General features: G+C 43.3%; 1 protein-coding gene across 11 annotated transcripts in view; it reads right to left on the bottom strand.

Annotated features, from left to right (window-relative positions):
- Positions 1–26,619, bottom strand: part of DAB1 (DAB adaptor protein 1) — a 665,352-nt gene that overhangs the window by 239,529 nt on the left and 399,204 nt on the right. Inside the window, exon 1 of one of the 11 annotated variants that reach the window (XM_074961660.1) lies at positions 22,574–22,670. The exons of 9 other annotated variants lie outside the window; for them this stretch is intronic. The gene's annotated coding sequence lies outside the window, so the exon portion shown is untranslated. Of the gene's footprint in view, positions 1–22,120; positions 22,225–22,573; positions 22,671–26,619 lie in introns of those variants that run through there. One more of the 11 variants, XM_074961661.1, reaches the window with a different exon arrangement.

Genomic DNA, 26,619 nt, shown 5'->3' with positions numbered 1-26,619 from the left:
TCTAAGATATTTTTCTACACAGCCTTTTCTACATTGCCCATTGTGTGCCAGTCTTTTGCTCACAGCGGCATCTAAGAATGCTATTATTAACTGTAAACCACTGAAAATGTGCTCCCCGGATACTAACGTCATCCTCTTAGAGTGGGTGGAGAAGACTTTCTTCACTTTCTCTGTTCTTTCATATTTACAAGCCAACAGTACATCTCAATGCACAATGCATCCATTCATAGAATCATAGAATATCAGGATTGGAAGGGACCTCAGGAGGTCATCTAGTCCAACCCCCTGCTCAAAGCAGGACCAATCCCCAATTTCTGCCCCAAATCCCTAAATGGACCCCTCAAGGATTGAACTCACAACCCTGGGTTTAGCAGGCCAATGCTCAAACCACTAAGCTATCCCTCCCCTCACATGTACTGCTTTATCCACAACAGCCTATCTTCTTATGGGGAGTGACCGTTGGAATCATTATGACCCCAGGAGAGACCCAAAGATAAAAGATACGAAGGCAGCCTTGTGTATAAACAGTGTTATCTCAGGCAGCAAGCCTTAAATTCTTTATGAGACAATCTAATGGAAATGATTTTGCCTCCTTCAAGTCTGAAGTACACAGGTCTACTTTGTGCAGTAACACTGATCTCTGCAACTAGATGGTGAACCTTTCAGCCCTGACAGAACGGTTTACTAGCATCAAAACTAGAGCTAGTCCAAAATCCCCATTTTCTAGGAAAGTGCAAAATAGACTGACATTCCTTCTCGGTCCTAATGGACAGAGCATTAGTGATTGGAGCTGAAGGGGATGATGTGAGGTTTTCTGCAAAGCCCTTTGAATAAAGTGCAGAGAGGGTCAACAAAAATTATTAGGAGTATGGAGCAGCTTCCATATAAAGAGAAATTAAAAAAACTGGAACTGTTCATCTTAGAAAAGAGATGACAAAGGGGGAATATGATACAGGTCAATGAAAGTAGGAATGGTGTTCAGAAAGTGAATAAGGAAGTGTAATTTACCCCTTCACATAACACAAGAACTAGGGGCCACTTAATACAATTAATAGGCAGTAGGTTTAAGAAAAACATAAGGAAGTACTTCTTCACACAACACATAGTCAACATGTGGAACTAGTTGTCATGGAACGTTGTGAAGGGCAAAAGTATAACTGGGTTCAAAAAATAATTAGATACGTTCTTGGAGCATAGGTCCCTTAATGGCTCTGGGTATCCCTACACCTCTGATTGCCAAAAGCTGGGACTGGATGATAGGGATGGTTCGCTCAAAACTGTCCTGTTCTGTTCATTCTCTCTGAAGCATCTGGCACTGGCCACTGGTCAGAGACAGGATACTGGGCAAGATGTACCATTGGTCTGATCCAGTATGGCTGTTTTTATGGTGACTCAACAAGTCAACCCTTTGCATTTTATAGTACAAACTACATTTTCTGAATGTTGGGAGAGGAAGAGGGAACCTGTAGATATCAGGGGACCACCACCCTGGTTTGGATAGCAAGGAATTTGGGATTGAGATTGTGCTGTCACTCCAAGACATTATTGCAGGAAACCACACTCCAAAACAGCTGCATTCCCACTGCGTTATCTGATGCAGTAAAGCCAGTCCTTACTTTTATGTAGATGACGACTTAACATAGGAGGTAGGATTCAGGTCCAGCTCAGAATCTTGCAGCACCAAATAATACTTACTATTTTCCATTTGCATAACACCTTTTATCTAGGCATCTTTTAATGAGGCAATTCATCACTGATGAGGATTTCAGACAAAGTTCTGAAATACATGGTAGTCTCTAAACTACCTCTCAAGGTTCTCCTGCTTTGCTATATCTTAGCCACCCCAAAACAGCACAAACACCACGGCATGAGACTACAATGACCTTTAACACACAGATAAAACCTAGAAACTACAGTTCCCAGAGCACTGCTTGTGCTGATCCAGACATATGACACAATTCATGTACTGTACTCTGTAAAAATGAAATGGGACTTATTCAGTCTCAGACAGTGATGTCAAATGTGACCCAAAACTAATTTCATAGAGGGCAGCACAATTTTTACTGATTCCCTGAGGCCCATTTCTCCTGCTTAAACCAGTTTTCCAAGTTACCTTGGGAAACACCAAAATTTCATAGGAAAAGATTGCCAGGTCTGTTTCTGTGGAGTAACAAAATACATCGTGCATCATCCAGCATAGAAATATCAGATTTTAAAAATCACTGTGGAGCAGCAGGAGAGAATCTAGTACAATCCAGTAAAAGAGAGCAAAATAATATGAACTGTATGAAGAATATATACGTGTCCCCAAAATAGCCAAAAACCCACCTGAGATGTGGGAGACCAGTTTCAAATCCCTGCTCTGCTTGATTTAGAGTAAGGAGTTGAACGGAATTCTCTCACATTCCAGGTGAGGACCCAAACCACCAGGCTACAGGGTAGTCTAGGGTAGATCTCTCTCAGGCTATGTATCCACTATGAGCTAGGGGTGTGATTCCCACATCACATAGATATACTTGCGCTAAGAATAGTTGCACTGACAGAGCAGCAGCAAGCAGTGACACAGGCTAGCTGTACTGAGTACAATCCCACCTCAACCCCATGTACACCACACAGCTAGCCCATGCTGCCGCTGCCTATGCTACCCTGGCTACACTACAACTTTTAGCACACTAGCTCACTGAGAGCTACTGTGAGTACGTCTACATGAGCTGTGAATCACACGTCCAACTCCAAGTGTAGACATACCCTTAACCTCTCCTGTGAAGCAGTTCAACTTTGTATAAATAATTAAATATTCAAAGAGTAGTTATCAATAATTTGCAGTCAACCTGGAGGGATAAATCTAGTGGGGTCCCGCAGGGGTCTGTCCTGGGTTTGGTACTATTCAATATTTTCATTAACGGCTTGGATAATGGAGTAGACAGTATGCTTATAACACTTGCAGGTGGCAGTAAACTGGGAGGCATTGCCAGCATTCTGGAGGACAAGATTAGAATTTAAAATGACCTTGACAAAATCAAGAATTGGTCTGAAATGAACAAGATGAAATTCAATAAAGCCCAGATGCAAAAATCTACATTTAGGAATTAAAAATCAAATGCATAACTACAGAATGGGGAATAAATGGCTAGGTGGTAATACTGCTGAAAAGGATCGGGGGTTATAGTGGCTACAAATTAAATATGAGTCAACAATGCAATGCAGTTACAAAAAAGGCAAATATTCTGGGGGTATTAACAGGAATGTCAGACGTAAGATACAGGAGGTAATTGCCTCACTCTGCTCAACACTGGTGAGGCATCAACTGAAGGACTGTATCCAGTTTTGGGTGCCATACTTTAGGCAAGATGTAAATAAGCTGGAGAGAGTCCAGAGGAGAGCAACAAAAATGATACAAGATTTAGAAAACCTGACCTATGAGGAAAGGTTAAAAAAATGGGGCATAGTCTTGACAAAAGGCTGAGGGGGAACGTGGTAAGAGTCTTCAAATATATTAAGGACTGTTATAGAGAGGACGGTGATCAATCATTCTCCATGCCCACTGAACAAAAGACAAGAAGCAATTGGCTTAATCTGCAACAAGGGAGATTTAGGTTAGATATCAGGAAAAAAACTTTTTAATTAAAAGGACAAGTAACCCTTGGAAAAGGCTTCCAAGGGAGGTTGTGGTAACAACAGGTTGGACAACCACCTGTCATAGATATCTAGGTAGGCTTAGTCCTGCCTCAGCATTGGGGCTGGGCTAGATTACCTCTCAAGGTCCTTCCAGCCCTCCATTTCTATGATTCTATAACTGAGCCAGAGAAAAACAGAGATTGACTCTAAAGCCTAGTGTTAGGGCACTTACTTGAGATGTAGGAGACCCAAGTTCAAGTTCCTGTGCTAAGCAGGGACATGAATTCAAATCTCCCGTGTCCTAGGTGAGTGCCCTAAGCACCAGGCCATTGGCTGTAAAGGGGTGAAGTTTTTCTACAAAAAAGGTCTGGATTTCAGATGCTAGGGTAGGGGCTACCTCAGCAGCTGACCCGACGTATGCTCCTGCCTCCAGGAAAGGGTTCATAGTGGAGATCCCCAAGCGTAGGACGGCGCTTTTCTCTGGCTCATCAATTAGGCACCTAGGGGCCCAGATTAATGGGAGTTAGGTGCCTAAATACCTTTCCTCAGCATTTCATTTAGGCAGCTCCCTGCTCAACTTGCTGGCTTCTCAAAATCCCTTTCTTAGGCACCTAACTCAGGGCTGAGAATTCCACTAGGTGGCGGGGTGCCTAGGGGTTATGCATTACAATGCCTAAGATCCTTACTGGATCTAAGACTCTGAGATAGCAAATTACTTAGGCACAGGCATAACTTTACGCTTGTGAGTAGTTCCCACTGAAGTCAATAGGACTACTCCCAACCCAACATTCTTTGCTGGATCAGGGCCAAAGCTCCAAAGACACAGGGGCTGGGCCAGTGGATCCCAACTGCAAAGATCCACCAGCTATTTCCATCCACCCACAAGAGTCCTAAGACTGTTTTAGTGGTTGTGGAGCAGTTATTAGTGTTGTTCCACATGTTGTGTCTTGATCATCTTGCAGTAAATCCAGCAACTCAAGCTTGGCACAGTGGGATTTGCTCGATGGCAATTCTCACTTTTCTCTGAAAAGCAACACGTACCCAAACCGATCACCATTTGCTATAAATGTAACATAGCAACAATGGGCCTGATCCTTAGCTGATGTAAATCAGGAGAGTTCTATTGACTTCAAAGGAGCTGCACCAAATTACATCAACTGCGAATCTCACCCAATGTTTTTGAGAGGATCTCTCGTCCCTTCAGCACTACTCAACACTGAACCTTCATCAAAAGGCAAAAATCATGGATCTGACCAATTGTGAAATGGTACATGCAAATGGCGGAGAAGAGAGTATTTCCTACCCTTCTGCAATCATCCTTGTGACATTTGATTACCTTATCCTATCAGGCACAACTACCAGTGTTGTTAGTGAGCATAAAATGATCCCTCTTAAATTCAGCACAGTATTTATATTCCTGCAGGCTGACTCCACACTGTGTGGAGAAGCATTGCCCGTTGATTTGTTTGCTACTAAGATTTAATTTAAAAATATTAACATTCAAGCTTTCTAATAAGGTATAGAAGACTAGGATCCTGGTGTGAAATTGCCAACGGGACTGTGTAACAGTCGCTGACTAGCTTAGAACCAACTAATATACAAGGAGCAACATTATCACAGGAAGGAATTCCTCAGTCCACACCACCTTTGCCATGAAAAGGGAGAAATACAGATTAAGGAAAGATCGCTAATTTCATGGTACGGTAGATGTACAGTTAGGACACAAGATGAATTTATATCTATCAAGTCAATCTCATCTTGCAATAAAGAAATATTAATTTGTTGATATACTTTATATCTAAGAGTGAAGAAAATTTGGCATAAAAGGCAGTAAGAAAGGAAATCATGTAACTGCATATTTTATTACATAAAGGAGTGAACTGTAAAATTGAAATATTAATAAAATATTTGCTGCATTGACTGTTGCTTAACTAAATAGCAGTTTTCAGAGTAACAGCCGTGTTAGTCTGTATTCGTAAAAAGAAAAAAGAAAAGGAGTACTTGTGGCACCTTAGAGACTAACCAGTTTATTTGAGCATGAGCTTTCGTGAGCTACAGTTCACTTCATCGGATGCATAGCATATTGTGAATGTCTTCTGCAGTTTCCACAATATGCTATGCATCCGATGAAGTGAACTGTAGCTCACGAAAGCTCATGCTCAAATAAACTGGTTAGTCTCTAAGGTGCCACAAGTACTCCTTTTCTTTTTTCTAAATAGCAGTATACTTTTATGAAGATCAGCTGGATCGCATTAAAGTTTAAAAATAGTTCGCCGTTTTCATAATTACCTTTAAGCTTGGCTTAATCACATTCACAACTCTCGAAATCCCACTTCCTGAATTCCCTAATGGAGTAATGCCCTGAGGTGCAAGCTATCAGAACACTAGCAGCCCACCAAAGTTAACTTTGCACTGAACAAAGATTAAGAGGAAGCAAACATCACCAAAGCCTTAAGCAAAATACAGTGTTTTTAAACTGTTTGTGTTTAAGGTTTACACAAGGAAGTAAAAAGAGAATAAAATTGAAGATACAAACCATGACTGAGTAAAAATATTTGCATCCTTCTAAATGCAGTGCTGATTCCCCCCCCCCCCCCCCCCGCCCTCCCTTGGATACAGGTCAGTGCTTATGAGGACTAAAGGAGTGGTATAAATATAACGCAGAGTTCAAGCAACATATCCTGTGTTAACTTGCCAAAAATCATGTCATATGAGTCAGCTGTCAAGGCCACCCTTTGGGTAGAAATACTGGAAACTGGTCAAATTACAAACACATTGTCCACTTCTGTAGGCTGCTGTAGGCTGCTGAGCATTCTAGGCCCGATCCAGAAAAGTATGTAAGCACCCAAAGTATCCCACTGAAGTTCAAGTTTACAGTTCAAGTTAGAATCTGCCCTATTTCATGAATGTTTTAATAGGCCTAACTGTACCTTCAGGTATACAAATGCAACTCCCATCAGGTTCAGTGGGAGTTGCAACTCAGGCACCATGATCAGAAGTGACTTTTTTCCTTTTAATGTAGTTACACATTTTCTCTCATTTTTTTCCCTACAGTCCCTACAGTGAACACTGAAGCAAAGTATAATTCTTTGGGTTGAAAAGTACCCAATAGGTTTTCTATTATTTCTGAAGTAACCAATCTTGTTTATATTTTAACATTTCATGACAACTTTGTACAGTAAAAGGCAAACAACGTTTAGGACATTCATCCAATTCCACAGTCGTTCAAATTCCGTCTTCAGTTTCAAATGTGCATATTTAAAGTCTCTGCATCTCCAAATTCTAAACATGAAGCTACAGGCCGATATTCTTATTTATTTGTCCAAAACGATATACTTAAATTAACTGGAAAAAATGTTCTTGGTAGCTCTACATAATAGGTTTAATTAAGATAGTTGTGGGTTTACAAAGCTGTTAAACTTTATAATGCACAGTAAACAAGCAGACTGCAGAATGTCTTCAGTCAACAACAGTAAGTATTACAGCAGGCATAATTGTAGAGACATCCCTATAAGATATGATAAAAGGAAGATAGATTTGAGCAATAAACAAAAACTTTAGATACCCAGAATATAGTGATACTGACAAATCAATAGCAAACTGGTAATACTTGATGTATGTGGAAACCTATTAAGTTTAAATAATGCTGTACTGGTTTACAATTTTCCAAAAACATAAAAAGTTTTATTTTTCTTAAGATCTATTTCTCTATTCTACATCTTCCTTTTCAACATTTTTGGGGTTTCCTGTAAATGATCTCTTACAGGTTGTGGGTCCGGCCCCCGAAATCAAGTGGGTTATTAATTTTACCAAAACCCTGAAAAGAAATAGTTTATTGTATCATTGTGACAGTTTTGGGAATATGTCTGCATCAATTTATGAATCTCATTTAGTTCTGTGAGCATCTTTTATGATTGTAAATCTACACTGTGGATTAGAACTTCCCCTTTCTGTATGACCCTACTGCGTGTGTCTTATGTTGAGAACCTATTTGAACTGGTATGTTTGTAGCCTGATGCGCTGCATAGCAAGCCCAGAAAAGGAAGGCATGTTTCTCGCCTAATGGAGACCTAACAAAAAAGAATCATCTGCTGGCTGCCGAAACTACTGGCTTGCTAATTACTCTTATGTGCTTTAGTAACCTTTTATGCCCAGCAGCCCACAAGGGCTGGCGGTTCTGGAGAATGGAAAATCCACAATGGGAAGCTAGAAGAAGAAAGTGTGCTTTTAAAAAGAGACACACTCTCTAGCAAGGGACAGACCATCGCCAGAAGATGGAGCAGTATGGCCCTGACTTCCCTGAAGGATACTGACCAGAACCCAAAAGCCACTTAGGAGTTGCAAGAACACTGGAGAGAGGGAATTGAGTTCGGGTGTTTGCTGGTTTTCCAGAGATCTGTAACTCTCATCTGCTTTCTAAGGCTATGGCTACACTACAGGGCTTATAGGAGCACAGCTGCGCCACCGTAGCGTAGCTACTGCAGACGCTCTAAGCCGACAGGAGAGAGCTCTTCCATCAATTTAATTACTCCAGCTCCCTCGAGCGGCGGTAGCTATGTCGGCAGGACGAGCTCTCCTGCCAACACAGTGCTTTCCACACCGGTGCTTAGGTCCATGTAACTTACATCGCTCCAGGGGTGGCTTATTCACATAATTTATACCAACGTACGCTGTTGGTATAAATTATGTGTGTACGTAGCCTCAGAGTAATGTGTGATGTTTAAGATGTTACTTTACAAAGCCTGTGTTCTTTGCTTTACCCGTCACGCGGTCCCCAAAGCGTTAAAACTGTAAACTGGAGTGAGGTGGAATGGGGGACAGTGAGCATAAGCTGCTAGGGAGACTTGGTCTCAGGGCCCCACATCACAGGGAGGAGTCCCAGTTAGAAAGGCTGCACTCTGGGACCATGCCTGATAGTATGTCTACACAGCAAAGAAAAACCCACGGCTGGCCCATGCCAGCTGACTCGGCTCAAGGGGTTCAGGCTGAGGGGCTGCAGCCCAAGCTCTGGGAGCCACCCAGCTCACAAGGTCCTAGAGCCAAGGCTTCAGCCCGAGCCCAGGCATCTGCACGGCAATGGAACGGCCCTACAGCCCAAGCCCCAGGAGCAAAAGTCAGCTAGCACGTGCCAGCCGTGTTGTGTCTAGTTGCTATGTAGAAACACCGTAAGACGCCAGAGCTAGGGACAGTGGCCAGATGCTGCTCAGACTCAGAAGGATTTGAAGGCTGGGTCCAACACTACAGACTGGTGAACATTCACAAGAGGGGACTCAACCAAGCTATAGCAATCATCCAAAGTCAATTACGATAAAGTGTCCCTTGTATGCTGTTGAGAAATAAAGTAGCTTTGTGCTACAAAAAGCACTTTTATGAGGCTCTGTATTCCTCCTTTATATTGTTAACGTAAGCAAAAAAGCATAAAAAACAAACAGTGGCATTAATAACTTAGGGAATCGGCTTGCTATCAAGACGAAACAAAGATATTACCCACTTTCAGATACAGTTCAATACTGTGATTAATGTTTTCATTAATGGTTTGGATAAAAGAGTGGTTAGTATGCTCATAAAATTTGCGGACGACACCAAGGTGGGAGGGATTGCAAGCACTTTAGAGGATAGGATTAGAATTCGAAATGACCTTGGCAAATTAGAGAATTGGTCTGAAATCAACAAGGTGAAATTTAGTAGAGACAAGTGAAAAATACTACTCTAAAAAAAATCAAATGCACAACTACAAAATGGGGAATAATTGGCTACGTGGTAATACTGCTGAAAAGGATGGAGGATTATAGTGAATCACAAACTTAACATGAGCCAACAATGTGATGTAGTTGCAAAAACGACAAATATTATTGTGGGTGGTATTAACAGGAGTGTCATATGTAAGACACAGGAAGTAACCGTCCCATTTTACTTGGAACTGTGAGGCCACAGCTGGGGTACTGTGTCCAGTTGCGAGTACCACATTTTAGGAAAGATGTGGACAAACTGGTGAGTCCAGAGGAGAGCAACAAAAATGAAAAAAAGCTTAGAAAACCTCACAGACTTATAGACATTAAGGTCAGAAGGGACCATCATGAACATCTAGTCCAAGCGCCTGCACACTGAAGGCCACAGAACCTGACCCACTCACTCCTGTAATAGACCCCCTGACCTCTGGCTGAGTTACTGAAGTCTTCAAATCATGGTTTAAAGACGTCAAGTTACAGAGAATCCACCATTTACACTAGTTTAAACCTGCAAGTAACCCATACCCCATACTGCAGAGGAAGGCGAAAAAGCCCCAGAGTCTCTGCCAATCTGACTCGGGGGGAAATTCCTTCCCAACACCAAATATGGAAATCAATTAGACCCTGATCACATGGGCAAGACCGACGAGCCAGACATCTGGCAAAGAATTCTCTGTAGTCTCATAGCATCCCCACCATAAACATATCAAGCTCAATCTTGAAGCCAGTTAGGTTTTTGCTCCCACTGCTCCCCTTGAAAGGCTGCTCCAGAACTTCACTCCTCTGATGGTTAGAAAACCTTTGCCTAATTTCAAGCCTAAACTTGTTGATGGCCAGTTTATATCCATTACATCTTCTCCCTCCCTGGTATTTATCCCTCTGATATATTTATAGAGAACAATCACATCTCCCCTGAGCCTTCTTTTGGTTAGGCTAAACAAGCAAAGCTCTTTGAGTCTTCTTTCATAACGCAGGTTTTCCATTCCTCGGCTCCTCCTAGTAGCCCTTCTCTGCATCTGTTCCAGTTTGAATTCACTGTCCTTAAACATGGAAGACCAGAACTGCACACAGTATTCCAGATGAGGTCTCACGAGTGCCTTGTACAATAGTAGTAACACTTCCCTGTCTCTACTGGAAATACCTCACCTGATGCATCCTAGAACTGCATTAGCCTTTTTCACGGCCGCATCACATTGTCGGTTCATAGTCATCCTGTGATCAACCAATACACCCAGGTCTTTCTGCTCCTCTGTCACTTCCAACTGATACATCCCCAGCTTATAGCAAAAATTCTTGTTGTTAGTCCCTAAATTTATGACCTTGCATTTTGCACTATTAAATTTCATCCCATTTCTACTAGTCCAGTTTACAAGGTCATCCAGGTCTTCTTGTATGATATTCCTCTTCCGAATTGGCTATACTTCCCAATTTTGTGTCATCCACAAATTGTATTAGTACGCTCTCACTTATTGTGCCAAGGTCAGTAATGTTAAAATAAGACTGGCCCCAAGACCAATCCCTCAACCAATCCCTGAGCAACTCCACTAGTAACCCCAGGTTGGTCTGGCACGATCTACTTTTTGTAAAACCATGCTGTTTTTTATCCCAATTACCGTTAACCTCTATGTCCTTAATTACTTTCTCTTTCAAAATTTGTTCCAAGACCTTGCATACAATTGAGGTCAAAATAACAGACTTGTAGTTTCCCAGATCACTTTTTCCCCCTTTTCTTAAAAATAGGAACTATATTAGCAATTTTCCAGTCATAGGGTATGACCCCTGAGTTTAGAGATTCATTAAAAATCCTTTCTATTGGGCTTGCAATTTCATGTGCCAGCTCCTTTAATATTCTTGGATGGAGATTATCCAGGCCCCTCCCCCCGATTTAGTCCCATTAAACTGTTTGAGTTGGACATCCACCTCAGATGTGGTCATTTCTACCTTTCTATCCTTGTTCACATTAGCCACCCTGCCACTACCCCTAAGCTCCTCATTAATCTCATTAAAACTGAGGCAAAGTATTTGTTTAGGTGTTGGGCCATACCTGAATTTTCTTTAATCTTCATCCCATCCTCAGTGTTTAGCGATCGCACTTCTTCTTTCCTTGTTTTCATCTTATTTATATGGCTATAGAACCTTTTACTATTGATTTTAATTCCCTTTCCAAGGTCCAGCTCTGCTTGGCTTTTGGCAGTTCTCATTTTATCCCTACACTTTCTGACCTCCAAGAGGTAGCTTTCCTTGCTGATCCCTCCGACGTTCCCCTCCTTGTAGGCTTTCTGCCTTCTCTTAATCATCTGTCTGAGATGCTTGCTCATCCATCTTAGTCTGCAACCCTTCCTATGAATCTTTCCCCCTTGCTTGGGATGGAGGCTGACCTGACCTATGAAGAAAGGTTAAAATAACTGGGCATGTTAGTCTTGAGAAAGGAAGACGGGGGGGGGGGGACCTGATAATAGTCTTCAAACACATTAAAGGCTGTTATAAAGAGGATGGTGATCAATTGCTCTCCATGTCCACTGAAGGCAGGACAAGTAGTAATTGGCTTAATCTGCAGCAAATGAGACTTAGGTTAGATAACAGTACAACTTTCCAACCGTAAGGTAGCTAAGCTCTGTAATAGGTTTCCAATGGAGTTTGTGGTTGTGAAACCCCCATCACTGTAGGTTTTAAAGAACTGGTTAGATAAACACCTTTCAGAGATGTTCTAGGTTTACTTAGTACTGTTTCAGTACAGGGGGCTGGACTTGAGGACCTCTTGAGATTCCTTCCAGCTCTATATTTATACAATTCTATGACAAGCAACTCCAGTGGGTTTGACGTTATTTCTTTATCATCTGTTTTCTGAAAAATATCCTCCAAATCTATTTTTACACAGATTTTGCACTGACTGCTCATTAAGATAAAGCGCATCTTGCAACTATAGGGCCATTTTCTGATAACATCTAAATCTAAAGTTCTGCAAAATCAGTAGTATGCCTGCTAAAAACATAAAAACAAGCGCACATGGGAAGCAAGTCTAAGGGGAAAAACAATTGAAGATAGTTGGCAGATTTTCAGAGACACGTTTTTAAGGGCACAAGAGCAAACTATCCCACTGAATAGGAAAGACAGGAAAGATAGCAATAGAGCACCCTGGCTTAACCAGGAGATCTTCAATGATCTAAAAATCAAAAAAGAGTCCTACAAAAAGTGGAAACTAGGTCAAATTACAAAGGATGAATATAAACGAACAACACAAGTATGTAGGGATAAAATTAGAAAGCCAAAGGCACAAAACATGATCTAACTAACTAGAGACATAAAGGGTAACAAGAAAACATTCTACAAATACATTAGAAGCAAGACGAAGACCAAGGACAGGGTAGTCCCATTACTCGATGGAAGGAGCGGGGGGAAACAATAACAGAAAATGTTTAAATGGCAGAGGTTCTTAATGACTTCTTTGTTTCAGTTTTCACCAAAAAGCTTGGCGGTGATTAGATGTCTAACATAGTGAATGCCAGTGAAAATGAGGTAGGATCAGAGGCTAAAATAGAGAAAGAACAAGTTAAAAATACTTAGCCAAGTTAGATGTGTTCAAGTCACCAGGGCCTGATGAAATGCATCCTAGAATACTCAAGGAGCTAACTGAGGAGATATCTGAGCCATTAGCGATTATTTTTGAAAAGTCATGGAAGATGGCAGAGATTCCAGAAGACTGGAAAAGGGCAAATATAGTGCCAATCTATAAAAAGGGAAATAGGGATAACCCAAGGAATTACAGACCAGTCAGCTTATCTTCTGTACCCGGAAAGATAATGGAGCAAATAATTAAGCAATCAATTTGCAAACATCTAGAAGATAATAAGGTGATAAGTAACAGTCAGCATGGATTTGTCAAGAACAGATCATGTCAAACCAACCTGAAAGCTTTCTTTGAGAGGGTAACAAGCCTTGTGGATAGGGGGGAAGCAGTAGACATGGTATATCTTGACTTTAGTAAAGCTTTCAATATGGTCTCGAATGACATTCTCATAAACAAACTAGGGAAATGCAATCTAGATGGAGCTATTATAAGGTGGGTGCAAAACTGGTTGGAAAACCATCCCCAGAGAGTAATTAGCAGTGGTTCACAGTCATGCTGGAATGGCATAATGAGTGGGGTCCCGCACAGATCTGTTCTGGGTCTGGGTCTGTTCAATATCTTCATCAATGATTTAGATAATGGCAGAGAGTACACTTATAAAGTTTGTTGACAATATCAAGCTGGGAGGGGTTGCAAGTGCTTTGGAGGATAGGTTTAAAATTCAAAATGATCTGGATAAACTGAAGAAATGGTCTGAAGTAAATAGGATGAAATTCAATAAGGACAAATGCAAAGTACTCCACTTAGGAAGGAACAATCAGTTGCACGCATACAAAATGGGAAATGACTGCCTAGGCAGGAGTACTTCGGAAAGGGATCTGGGGGTCATAGTGAACCACAAGCTAAATATGAGTCAACAGTGTAACAATGTTGCAAAAAAAGCAAACATCATCCTGGGATGTATTAGCAGGAGAATTGTAAGCAAGATATGAGACGTAATTCTTCCGCTCTACTCCGTGCTGATTAGGCCTCAACTGGAGTATTGTGTCCAGTTCTGGGTGCCATATTTCAGGAAAGATGTGGACAAACTGGAGGAAGTCCAGAGAAGAGCAACAAAAATGATTAAAAGTCTAGAAAACATGACCTTTAAAGGAAGATTGAAAAAACTGGGTTTGTTTAGTCTGGAGAAGAGAAGACTGAGAGGGGACATGGTAACAGTTTTCAAGTACATAAAAGGTTGTTACAAGGAGGAGGGAGAAAAATTGTTCTTCTTAACCTCTGAGGATAGGACAAGAAGCAATGGCTTAAATTGCAGCCGCCTCTCCCCTTTCCCTCCCGCTTGCTCCTCTTCATCCCCTCTCCCCGTGCCCACCACTCACTCCTCTCCGCCCTTCCTCCCCCTGCGAGCGGTGGGCGGGGCCTTGGAGGTAAGAGGCCGAGCGTAGGGGCCAAGGGGAGGATTGCGGGCAGAGCAGAGGTCGGGACATGATCCGAGCATCAGGGCCCACAAAAAATTAATCCGGTCCTGAACATGCATGGTAGGATTATTTGATTCAATACAATATAAATTAGGTCAGACTCCTCTTTGGAGAGCTCTAGGTCCACTAAATTTTCTATTCATTTGCCTTTGGGTTTGGGGAATCACAAGACTCTCAAGAAACTTCTGTTCCCTACCCACCAGAGTAATCAACATTTGCTGAAAAAAACTGAACACTGCTGCTTGACACTATTTGGAGAACAGAGAGCAAATCATCCGTTCACAGATATCTCTGTACAGTAAAGAGAGCAGCTCATACATCAGTACATATTTAATAGTGCAAATGAACCAATAACTGGGTATGTTTGTAGCCTCAGGTATCAGACTATCCTACTTTTGATATGATGGACCTCCTGAGGAAGCATAAGCCTCCTTTCTCTCCACTAAGCTAACTGCAATGGGATGATGGGAAGGGCAGGTGCTGCCCTGAGACTGTGGGAGGGGGATGGAAATTGGGAAGAATCCTGATTTTGTCGCCAGCACCTGTCGAACTGAGATGCTAACTAATGCACGGGGAAGTAATCCGCTGCAAGGAAAGGGGTGAAGTAAGTAAGCCAGACTCTCCCAAAAGCAAGGGATGGGGCAACAAGGCAATAGTGACAGAGTCAGAAGGGTCTCCACTTGGAGCAGCACAGCTACATGCTTCCCTTTACTCAGGACAACTGCAAAGCTATAACTGCACTTGGATCCGCTACCCTGAGTCCATGTGGAGTCCCATGGAGGGGTCTGTGCTAGGATTAGGCCTATGACTGTATGCATGGCAAATAAAAAAAAATACAGTAGTTATTTATACAAACTACTTTTAAGTGGATTCTCATAACATTTGCTATCACCACAGTGAAAAAACCCTCAAATAGAAGAACAGCAATTTTATGCATTACATTGTTAAAATGTCTGAACACTGCTTACACCTTTAGCATCTGAAAATGTATGATGGTTGACTGTCCGAGATGAGATACACAGATGACATTGCATATAATAATGTGACAGCTTTTCTGCATCCCACTATGCTGACCTTTTCATTTTACGAAGGATGGGGCAATAACAATTCTACTTCTTTTAAGCAGAATTGATTTATGGATAAAATTATTAAGCCAAGGCCATGAAATGTAATTTTATTTAACACAGCCTGGGCAAAATCTTGTATTATTGGAAAAGTATGGAGTTTAGTTCTGTGTGTCCCCTTTTAAACCTGTTTAAATTTCATTCTTTTTAATCTATTTAATTATTTGTGGGAGGGTTAAATATTTTTATTTAAAATGGTTAGTGAAATGTTCATATTGTTAATCAATATTCATCAGTAAGTCTTGTATTATTGTTGAAATAGAGAACTGCTATACAAATGAAGAAGGCATTTTGCAAAATGGCACTTGAGGTTTAAATTGGTGAAATCCTACTCAATATCTAGCTTCTTAGACATGTTTAATTGACATCGCTGATTTATAGGTATAAAGAAAGGTCAGACTGAGAGGCTAAGGTCCCTTTTACACAACTTTGAATGCACTTAATGCTGGTGGAAAAGACCTGACAGTCTAGAAAAGTGAAGTTTATCCCCAGAAAAGGAACAGTACAGTCTTCTTCACCCCACCCTATCGTACTAACATGCCTCAACCTTGCACCAGAAGGGCTGAGGTGAGATGATAGTTCAGTCTCCATGCTCATTCAGTCCTTGTCCTCTTTGATATTACTTCCAGCCAAACCTCCAGTCAATTATAGCATTTTTGCAATGCAGACACCTGGCAGTGAGGAAAGAGGTTTGGACCACCAACTCATTTCACACAGGCCAATGAACACACTGCACAGCTACCAGACAATCTTTTATACAATCTGCCTTTCACACAGAAGTGAGAGGAAGGATGGTCCACTAGTTAGGATGCAAGCTGGATCCTAAGAGGAATAGGTTCAATTCCCTGCTCCAAGCAGAGACTTCCTGTGTGATCTTGGGCAAATCTGTCTGTGCCTCAATTTTGCATGTGTAAAATGGTGATATTACTACTTCCTTACCTCACAAGGATGCTGTGAGGATAAATACATTAAAAAGTGTGAGGCACTCAAGTACTATAGTAATAGAGCCATGTAAGTAGCTACGGTAGACAGAACAATTTTTGGTCACTACTTACCTGCAGAGGATATGAACTTGTGATTGAGAAGTGACACGCTCTATATCCCAAAATAAATGGCCGGATTGTCAAAAGTTCTGCATATCCAACAGTCCCTCTTAACTTCAGTAAGCGTGGCCAAGAAAGCAGCACTTTTGAAAATCAGGCCACTTACTTCTGTGACTAAATACAGATTTAGGAGCCTAACTTTAGCCACCATTTTAAAAAAACCTTTGCCCCCATTATTATTCCCTGGAACCATCCACACTTTCCCAAACACAAATTTTATTGTAATTATATAGGTTCTTGTAAACAATATTTAACTGTTGTTGACGTATCTTCAGGAGAATCCCGTATTAGCAGGGCAGGTTGGGCTGCAGTTAGTCAGCATATTTCATCAAACAGAAACCAAGAGACTTTTCTGACAGACCAAAACCTTGCAATACTTAAAACCCAAAGAGTCAGAAAGACAGACAGAAAGAAAGAGATTCACTTAGCCTCTGGGGATGGGATGGGATGGGATGGGATGGGTTGGCAGACCTATCAAGTTAGTGTCTCCTCATCATAGATGAGCTCAATGCTGAAGTCATCTAAGTACTGCCAACTCTAGTGATATTTTCACGAGTGATGGGATTTCAGAGGGTTATGGAGTTCATCTTGCACTGTCACAAGCATCAGCCCTGCCAGAAGCCAGCTGTATCTCTCCCCACTGCTCACTGTAATCACAGGATGGGAGGGGGAAGGAGGGAGCAAAGAGCCCAGCAGTTCAGTGCAAATCTTTAACCTCCTCCCCACTGCCCTCCTATGGGGGCGGAGGGAGGGCACATCTGCTCCTCTGCCTCCAGCACCTGGGCTGGGAAGAGGCAGCGGAAACCCTGCTGCAGCCCCCCACCCCCACCCCCCAGGTCTGGGAGAGGGGAGTGAAGAGCTCAGGAGGAGCAGAGGTGAGGCTGGTGGGGGTGTCTGCCACTGAACTGAGCAGGGGCTGAACTGATGGTGGAGGTTGCAGGAAACTGAACTGAGGGGCATGGGGGCAAACGGGGTAGGTGGGCTGAACTGAGGGGGCCACCAGAAAGGGACAGAACTCACGGAGAGCCAGGGTGACAAAATTAATTGCTGAGCAGGGGATGGGCAGATGTGGGGATGAGAGCTCCTGTAATGGGGGTCAAAATCACCCTACTTAATAAATCTGACAGAGTGGTAAACACCAATTGTCACACACAGGGGATAGGCAGAGTTCAAAAATCAAAAGAGAGACCAAAAATACAATATGATCTCTTTTTTTTTTTTTTAAATCTTGATGTTTTGGGTGGGTTCAGCTTATGATTTTGATCTCCTGAGGATGGCAATATGGTTGTCATGTGTTTTGCATGAGTGAGATTATGGGACAGGACCTGATGATAGCATCAGCAAGTGTATGGTGGACAGTAATAAGCATGTTATAAATAAATGGTTATTTAGACACACATCTGTCCAATAACCTCTTGGCAGCTTAAAAGAACAACTAAAACTGATGTACTTTTACATGAACAGTTTGCCCAAGTAAGTTCAAGAGAGACCAAGGGAAATCTAATCAAAAGTTGCCAAGGACGTGTTTTAATGAACAAGAAAGGGTAGAGTATTCCATAACTGCTAGCCCTTGACCCTAAAGGATCTGCCTCCTGTACCTTCTTGACTCTACCTGCATTGTGGCTTACTCACAGTGTCAAGTAGACTGATTGTGAAATCCACAATGAGGTTTAAATGCTTAACTTTAAGTGCCTAAATCCAAAATTTTGATCCTCAAAACCACTGCTCAGCTGCCACTTAACCTTCAGGCACCTAAATATCCTAGGGACCTGCATTTTCTAAAGCACCTAATTTCTGTTGGTGGGCATGCCCAAAGCCTCCTAAGTCCTCCAAAAGAACGCTCAAACTACACATTTACCTACTTATATTCACTGGCACAGAGACTGAGACCCAGGGCTCCCAAGAGACTGCTTAACCACTGGGCTAGAGAGTCATTCACTCATTCTATCGCCCAATGACTATTTAAATATTTCATACAAAGAGGAGCAGCTTCAACCCTAGAGATTGACACACACACAGCTCCCCCCCCCCCCCCGCAGAATACCCTATAATCCAGTATTTAGGGCAGGAAGGTGGGAGGCTGTGGTCCAAGTCCCTGCTCTGAATCAGACATAGTGGAAATTTGATCCTGAATCTCCCACATCCCAGGTGAATGGTCTAACCACGTGGCTCTCAGGTATAAAGGGGCACAATCACTGGTTTTCTTGAGAAAGGGTTGACCGGGTTTAGGTGTTTAACTCCAGCTGGGGGTTCCTGGCTAGGCACCCCTCCAATCCAGAATCGGGGGCTAATTCCTTTGGAGGTGTGGGGTTTAGGCCACACCCCTCTTCTCAGCATTTCCTATTGGCTAGTTTAGACAGATCCCAGGATCAGTATGCTGGCTTTTGCAAATCCCATTCTTAGACATCTAACTCTCTGCTAGCATTGAATAGGGTGCCTGGGCATCTAACTCGGGGCTGGGAATTCCACTGGGCAGCAGGGCACCTACAGATAGGTGCTGTAATACTAAGCCTGAGTCCCCTTTGTGGCTCTAGCCCTAACTGGCTCAGCACAACCTGCTCAATCTGATGCTACTACTTTTGATGCCCTGTAGCTTCCTCAAGTCAACATCCTTGGCTGTTGGTGTCACTTCATCATGTGGGGCCACAGGTCAAGGGGCACGCACTGGATCTTTCACAAGCTGAGCTAAAAAAAGAAAATCAATTTCAATCCTGGTAAGATGAAACCACTGATGTGTGCGAGCACTGAAGTCCAGAAGGCAGATCCTACCAGGAGACATGAGGGTGGCTGTCTTCATCCATATCTTGAGGGGCTGTTAAAGGGAGAGCAGTGCAAATGTACAGTCCACGGACTAAATTCTTTCTATACCACTGGGGACAATATGTTTTGAACTCATATGCCATGGTGATTAAATGCACTGTGAGACAAAAGAATAGTTGGAAGAAAACCCAGTATATATTTAAGGAAAGTGTGTAATGCATGTAATTAGAGAAATTAATGACAACTGTGTAAACTAGATGCTAATTTCACCTGCAGTTTGACTTCAGAAGTCTGAAAATGTGCCTTTTCCCCTCTCGGTTTTAAGTTCTATTTCAGATATCAACTGCATTTAGACCGCGCAACAAAAAAAATCTCTTAAGAGTCTCTGCAAAACAACGTACATCTCCACTATCTGAATGAATATCAATCCAATGTTTACCAATAATTTCCTTTTTGCTTAAGTGAGTATAGCAGCAAGAAAAAGAAAAACAGTAAGCGATACAATTATGAAATGATTGAAGAAAATATTGTGTCTTGCAATGAAAACATACTGTGAATCAGCTTCAGAGATGAGCTTCGTCAACCACAAGGGTTTTTCTGTTTGAGTAGTTGAAAACAATAAAGGTGATTAAGCGTTTTAGTTGCGTATTCAGAATTTAAGCAAATGGAAGAAAAATCCCCTTTTAAACAAGAATTTGGCTTTTAAAACTATTTTGATGAAGAATCTAAAGTTTAGTTTATTGTACTGAAATGCACAACAGAACACAACTTTACAATGAAACAAACGCTTAACAGTGATCTACAAGTGCCAGGATTAATAAAAAACAATAGAACAAAACATTCTTGTTCAGATGGCTGCTCTGCCCTACCCCCTCCCATAATTTTATTATTATTTATATTGTGGGGGCGCTTAGGGGCTCCAGTCTTGGATCAGGACTCCATTGTGCTAGGTGGTCTACAAACAGATCAAAAAACAATTACTCCTGCCCCAAAGACTGAACACACTCCGAAATGTTCCAGTGAATCTCCCTGAGATTTTTCCCAAACGTTCAAATTGCGACTTCTTTCACAACCTAATGCATTCCAAACGTGAATCAAGCCAATAGGAACACCCTACTGTAGTTAAGAGCTTGAGATCACAGTATTCTGAACACTAATTCACTTAAGGGCATACATTAAAACCTCTTTGGTTAATCCAAATGGACTTCTTCCCACAGTTCTTATTAGGTCTTACTATGAAACATTTTATCCAATTCCATTTAAGGAACCTCTCTATTAAAGCCAATTTTCACTTTTTTTTTTTTTTTTAAACTCAGCTCCTTGACTGTGCATTGTTGGAACTGCAAGGCATTTGGAATCTCTCATCTTGTCTGTAATTTAAAAAAGGACACTAATAATGAGAATAGGGGAGGTTTGTAAGGTTATGCATTAGCAGAGAGCTCTCAGAAAGTGTGCAAACTTTCAACATGAACATTTTGACCCCTTACTCCTGAGTAACCTTTATGCAGGTATACAGGCCAATTGCAGAATCAGGCCTTTAGGAGAGGACGAGCTTTAAATCAGGGAGCTTAGTTTTAACCATAATGTTATGGACTGCCAGGGGACCCAGGCTACCGGGGATAGCCCTATTACGCAGAACCATCGATATTTAAGCAACTCAGTGAAGTCGGCATTTCCACTCCTCCCTTAGGTTCTAAATATTTCCACAATAAATTTCCATCAGACAATCCCGTTTGCGGTCGGTTTTCAACTCACAATACATCTTCCCAGAAAAAAAATACACACACAGCGGAGTGCTTTTAAAATGCGCCCGCAGCTAGCACGCTCCTTATTTAAAAATACTGTGGACAGCAGCAATTCATTCAGGAGGCGCATTATCAAAAAGACAGATTGCAGGTGTAAGATCATCTCCGACCAGGCATCAGTGTATAGACGGGCTGCAAGCCCCAAGGAACCGGAGCACAGACACGAACAAGGCGGCTCATTTCAATTTGTACTTTTAGGAGGGTTTATTTGGGGGGAGGGGCAGTGCGGTTGTTTGCAAAAGCGCTATTCAAAACCAGAAACAAAGCTCTGGATACGGGCTGGGCAATTCCCTCACCAACAGCCCCCGGGAAGCCCCAAACGCTGGCAACACAACGGTGCGCAACAGCGAACGCAAGACAAGCGGCGTCTTGGTGCGGGGCTGTCACAATAACATGGCCGTGCGTGGCGATCTCATTGAACCAGGGGGATGATTGCTCGCTCACACACGCAGCTTCCCCCCCCCCGTCCGCAGCGCTTCGTCAGGAGCCCGGGGATCCTCAAGACCAAAAAAAAAAAAAAAATCACTCCTCCAGGTCACGTTGGTTGTTGGCTTTCCTCTCCGCTTGGACTCCGGGGTGAGGCTGGCGTTGCTGTGGGTTTGGTTGGGGCTGGGCACCTCTGGGACACGAGATTTCATACAGCACCTCGGGGGTTTCCAGGGATCGCTTAAAAGCTGGGACAGAAAATGCCGCTTGTTCTGGCGCGGGCGGGGGAAGGGGGGGGAGCAGAGGGGGCTTTGCAGCGTGCAAATGATGGGTAAAAACTGCTGCCAAAGGCTGGAGAAGGAGGAAATGCTAGTTGTCCTGTAATGGGGGGGGGGCGCTAGAAAGGCACTCCTATCCACCCCACCTGCCCCCCCCCGCAGCAATAGGGTGCCCTCTGCCCCACATCCCATCCCTTCCACACGCAGAGGCGACCTGACCTCCCCACTCACCAAGGAGGCAGTGCCTGGGGCCGCCCGCCCTCCTTCCACGGGGGCAACCAGCCAACTCTTCCGGGGAGCAACCAGAAGGCACCCCCTCCTTGCCCCCTCTGTCCATCACAACTGCACGTGGCAGCTGCCACCCAACTCCAGCATGGCAATATCCGGGCAACCCCCCCCCCCCTCCCCCCGTCCATCCCGCTCCGAAAGTCCCGCCCCCGCCCCCCGTCCCCAGACGGAGAGACCACTGCAACAGACAGGGAGAGCCCGGAGCTGTTATTCCCGCGGAGGAGAGGCTGCACTTCTCGTTGCTCTTGCTATTCGGTGCCACCCAGGAGAAGCCCCCCCCGCTGTGCACTCCTCTGGGAACACACTCGGACTGCGCGCACAAGCGTCTCCCCTACCCCCGCCCCCAACACCCACCCCCCGTTTGCTTGGGGGGAGAGAGAGACTCGCAGCACTAACCTGCCGCGGCAAACCTCGGCGTCCCGCTGCGCCCCATGGCGCGCGCGGCAGCGGCTCCGGCGCCTCACCGCGCACGTGGCTCGGCCACCCCGGGAGAGCCGCTTCCCCGGGAGCCTGCCCCCGCCGACCCCCGTCCGCGCGCAGCCGAGCCCAGAGGGGGGAGACGGGGGAGGAGATGATCCAGGGTCGCCGCCGCCGCCTCCTCTCCTGGGGGTGGGGGGGGGTTGTGCTGCGGGGGGTGGGGGGTGCGCAAAGCGGTTCTCAGTCTCCCCGCTGGGGAGGGAAGCATCGCTGCTCCCAAACTGTCTTCCCCGCCTCCCTCTCCCCGCCCCCCGGCTGTTGTGCTCTCCCGGGCCGGTGCACAGCGGGTAAGGCACAGCGGGTAAGGCTGCAGGGCCTGGCCCCTAAAGCGTGGCAGGGCGGGCGGCGAAGCAGCGCGGGCATCTCCCTCCAGCCCCTCGCACAGCCCGCGCCCTCCTCCTGTCCAGCCGCGCTGGGCCCTACCCCACAAGTTCTGCAGCTCCCACCCACAGCCGCCTCTCGTCTTGCCTCACTAAACAGGCAGGTGCCGGGTGCCACCCGCGTCCCAGGCGCTCCCACCCCGGCGAGGGTGCAGGGCGGTGCCGGGGCCAAGGCGGTGGCCGCCCGCTGTCTGTTGTCTGTGCAAGGCTTCGAAGGGCCGCCACGGCCACGACTAAGCGATGCAAGAGCCCGAGCAGGGCAGCTAGGCCAGCCCTGGGCCAGTGCAGGATGCTCCCCCCACGCCCCTTAGGGGCCCTAGGCATTCAACAGCAAGGGAGAGCCTTTTGCACGCTTCTTCCCAATGCGGCAACCATCTCTCCCCCCTCCTTTCGGGGGGAGGCGAAATCTGAACCAAACAGCCAATGTTAGGCCTCGCCCTGCAAACATCCGACAAGAAACAAGTTTCTTGGAAAGCTGTGTGGTGTTGCTGCCGCCACACAGGGCCTGCTCTTCAGAAGACCCCGTAATAGCTACTGCTAATGGGGTGGTTTTTCCCTCCTGGCTTCTCTCAGTCACCCATGAAAATTTAATGAGGCATTAAGGGCTGTTACCTTCAGAGTCAATGGGTAAGCATATTTAGCCTAATGCACTTGGTGCCGAGCCCATAGGTCTATTGCAAGCAGATCAAGTCAGAGGGAGACTCTCCTTTCAACACACAATTCACGACCCATTAAACTTATTCTGTGATAACAGCTTCTGTACAAACGTAGACCCATACAAAACAGAGGCTGTCATGCACTTCCTGAAAAAGATTTACATACAGAGGAGAAGTACATTCCGGAGGTTAGTTCCTCTTCCCGACATTTTACCAGATTTATCTCCAATCAAGGCAAAAAAGGAGATCTACCACAAAGCTAACCAGGTAAGTCTAAATCACAAAGGTTTGGATCTTTCTTCCATTGAAGTCAATGGGGAAATTCCCCTAACAGAATAACTAATCAGATTGAAAATTATAAACAATATCTTACCTTTATAGCCCCTTTCACCTTAAAAGATCGACCAGCACACCACCAAATTAGCAAACTCATAATCAAAAATACACAAAGGGAAAACATATATACTTCTCCCACTAGTGAAATACAGTCTTTTCTGAGGCAAATATGACAACTGTTAAAAAGGGCAAAGGAGTTCCCGTCTAGGAGTTCAAGAGAAGACTTGAAGAATACCATACACAAATGAAACTGCAGGAGGAATTTAGATAGGCAGAATGCAAGAAGTAAATACCATAAATACATTAAAATATGTGAAACCCACTATTTCAAAGCTCTTGAATTATATATATATATAATTTTATATATATATAATATATATAGTATATATTTCTATAGCACCCATCACAGTAGTATCCAGTCTGTTATATTTTTAAATGACTGTTATAATAGTCCAGTAACCCTTGTAATGTATTTGATAAATTACAATACTTTTCAAAAGCCATATCCCAGTTGTCAGACTTTCCATCTAAAAACTTGTATTCTCACCATCTACTTTTACCACAAAACTACTTTCCTCAGTTCCATTCACTTGAGAAACTACAGATGAGATTATCAATGGAGCCTCAGGGAGCATATACCTGCAGACCTTTGTTTCTGACGGTATCTAGTAGCAATAAGTCTTCCCTTCAGTGGGGACTTCACCTCAATAAGGAATGCATAAACAGTCCAAAGACAGCAACTAAAAGTCACATTTCAAGTAACTTCTTAGGACTATGTATTGCACCGTTTGTATTTGACTATGATTGTTTTTCATAAAAGGTATTAAAATATAAGAAATCAGTTGTGGATTCTAGAGTCCTCAAAATGCATGCTTCAGATTAGTCAATGCAATAGTGAACAAGATGCCCCACATGAAGCTTGCCCTTACACACTGATCAGGAAGTTGTATCTGCCATGTAGCCAGCCTGTCACAAGTCTTTTATGTACGGGAAGGATGCTAGATGTTGAGGCCATCATGTTTACATTACAAAATTATGTCAACCTACTTTACATTGGCATACAGCCACCGCAGTTATTAAATTGCTTGTGTGTGTTCACACTTGGCTTCTTGTGTCGGTGATGCACATCTTCACCAGAAACACTTGTATTGATTTTATTGTTGGAGGGCTCTTGAAAGCCAGTAATGGGCAACGTAAGCAACACAGTGTCTACACTGACACAGTGTCAATCTCATTACATCAACTGTGACTCTACGCTACTCGGGGAGGTGGTGTTACTAAATCAGTATAGAGAGGCACTTACATCAGAGAGAACCCAAAAAAAGTGAAGACACTTTCACAGCTAGGTCGATGCAAGGCAGCTTACGTCGACCTAACCATGTAGCATAGACCAGGCCTCAGTAACAATAGTAACACCACTTTGGATAAAAGTAGTTAATTCTGTTCTTATTGCTGAAATGTATGGATGCAAGTCACACTTCCTTACAATATTTTTTTAAATATAAAAGAATGTAATTGCTCACCAGATTGTAATATGAATGCAAATGAACTTGCTGTAATTATACTTTGCAATTGTCTACTTTAAAAACTAAGAAAATAGAACAAACCAAAAAGTAATTTGAACTGCAATTCTTCATTGTACTCCTGCAATATGCAAAAGTTACAATAAGCAACCTGTTTTGTTTTAATGTAAAATATGTTTAGTTTATAACGTTGTATCACAGGTACCCGACTGAGACCATTTTAATGGTCACAGATTTTTTTCCAAGTGAACAATGTGACAAAGACATGAGATACAAAAACATAATTAATTCAGTTTGAGGGAGTCTGAAAGTGCTTGTTAATCTTTTTCTAGGAACCTTAAGTAAATTCAACATTCCTCCATTCTATATTCTGATCACACTTTATACCATCACAGAGTTACCCCTAAAAAAAAAAAGATTAATAGATAAACCCACAACAATCTATACAATACAGGCCAAAGGAGAGGTTATTCCATAGCAGAGTGTGCCCAGTTAGAGGAATTGAGAGACCCTAACCAGGAATGCCTAACCTAGACAATGCTATTATCATTGCATAATATGAACACATGAAACTAATGAAGTGATACTGTAAACAAACTTTTGATGTGCTGAACGGTTGTCATAGGTAAGGTCCAGGTCCTCTGTGTAGTACTCTTTTTCTCTTATAGCACTTAATGATCAATAGAGTTACCGAAAGGCAAGCAGGACTTCCTCCTCAATGTTCTATTAAGTTTAAAACAAAGAGGTAAGGATCCATCATAGCACTTTTTTCTCTCGTAAGGACTGGTAGAGAGAGTGATGGATCCAAGGTAATGTTCCAATGTTCTTGTCACTTACAGGTGACTGGCAATGATTTTTTTTTAATTAGATTTGTGCTCTTTTTTGTTTCTTTGTGATACACAAAAAGGTCTCAAAGGCTCCCTGCCCTCTCCTTTACTTTCCAAAAAGAGAAAAAAATGTCTATTTTTCTTAAACATTAGAAGTAGCAGGAATGTCAAATCTCATATTCCCTGATTTTGCTAGAGGGCTTCTTGAGGTTTTAGAGCATGTTTACTATAAATAAAACTCTT

This window comes from Natator depressus, chromosome 8, assembly GCF_965152275.1.
Source record: "Natator depressus isolate rNatDep1 chromosome 8, rNatDep2.hap1, whole genome shotgun sequence".
Lineage (NCBI taxonomy): Eukaryota > Metazoa > Chordata > Testudines > Cheloniidae > Natator > Natator depressus.
Note: the sequence above shows the minus strand (reverse complement) of the source record. Positions and strands in the feature narration are given on the sequence as shown.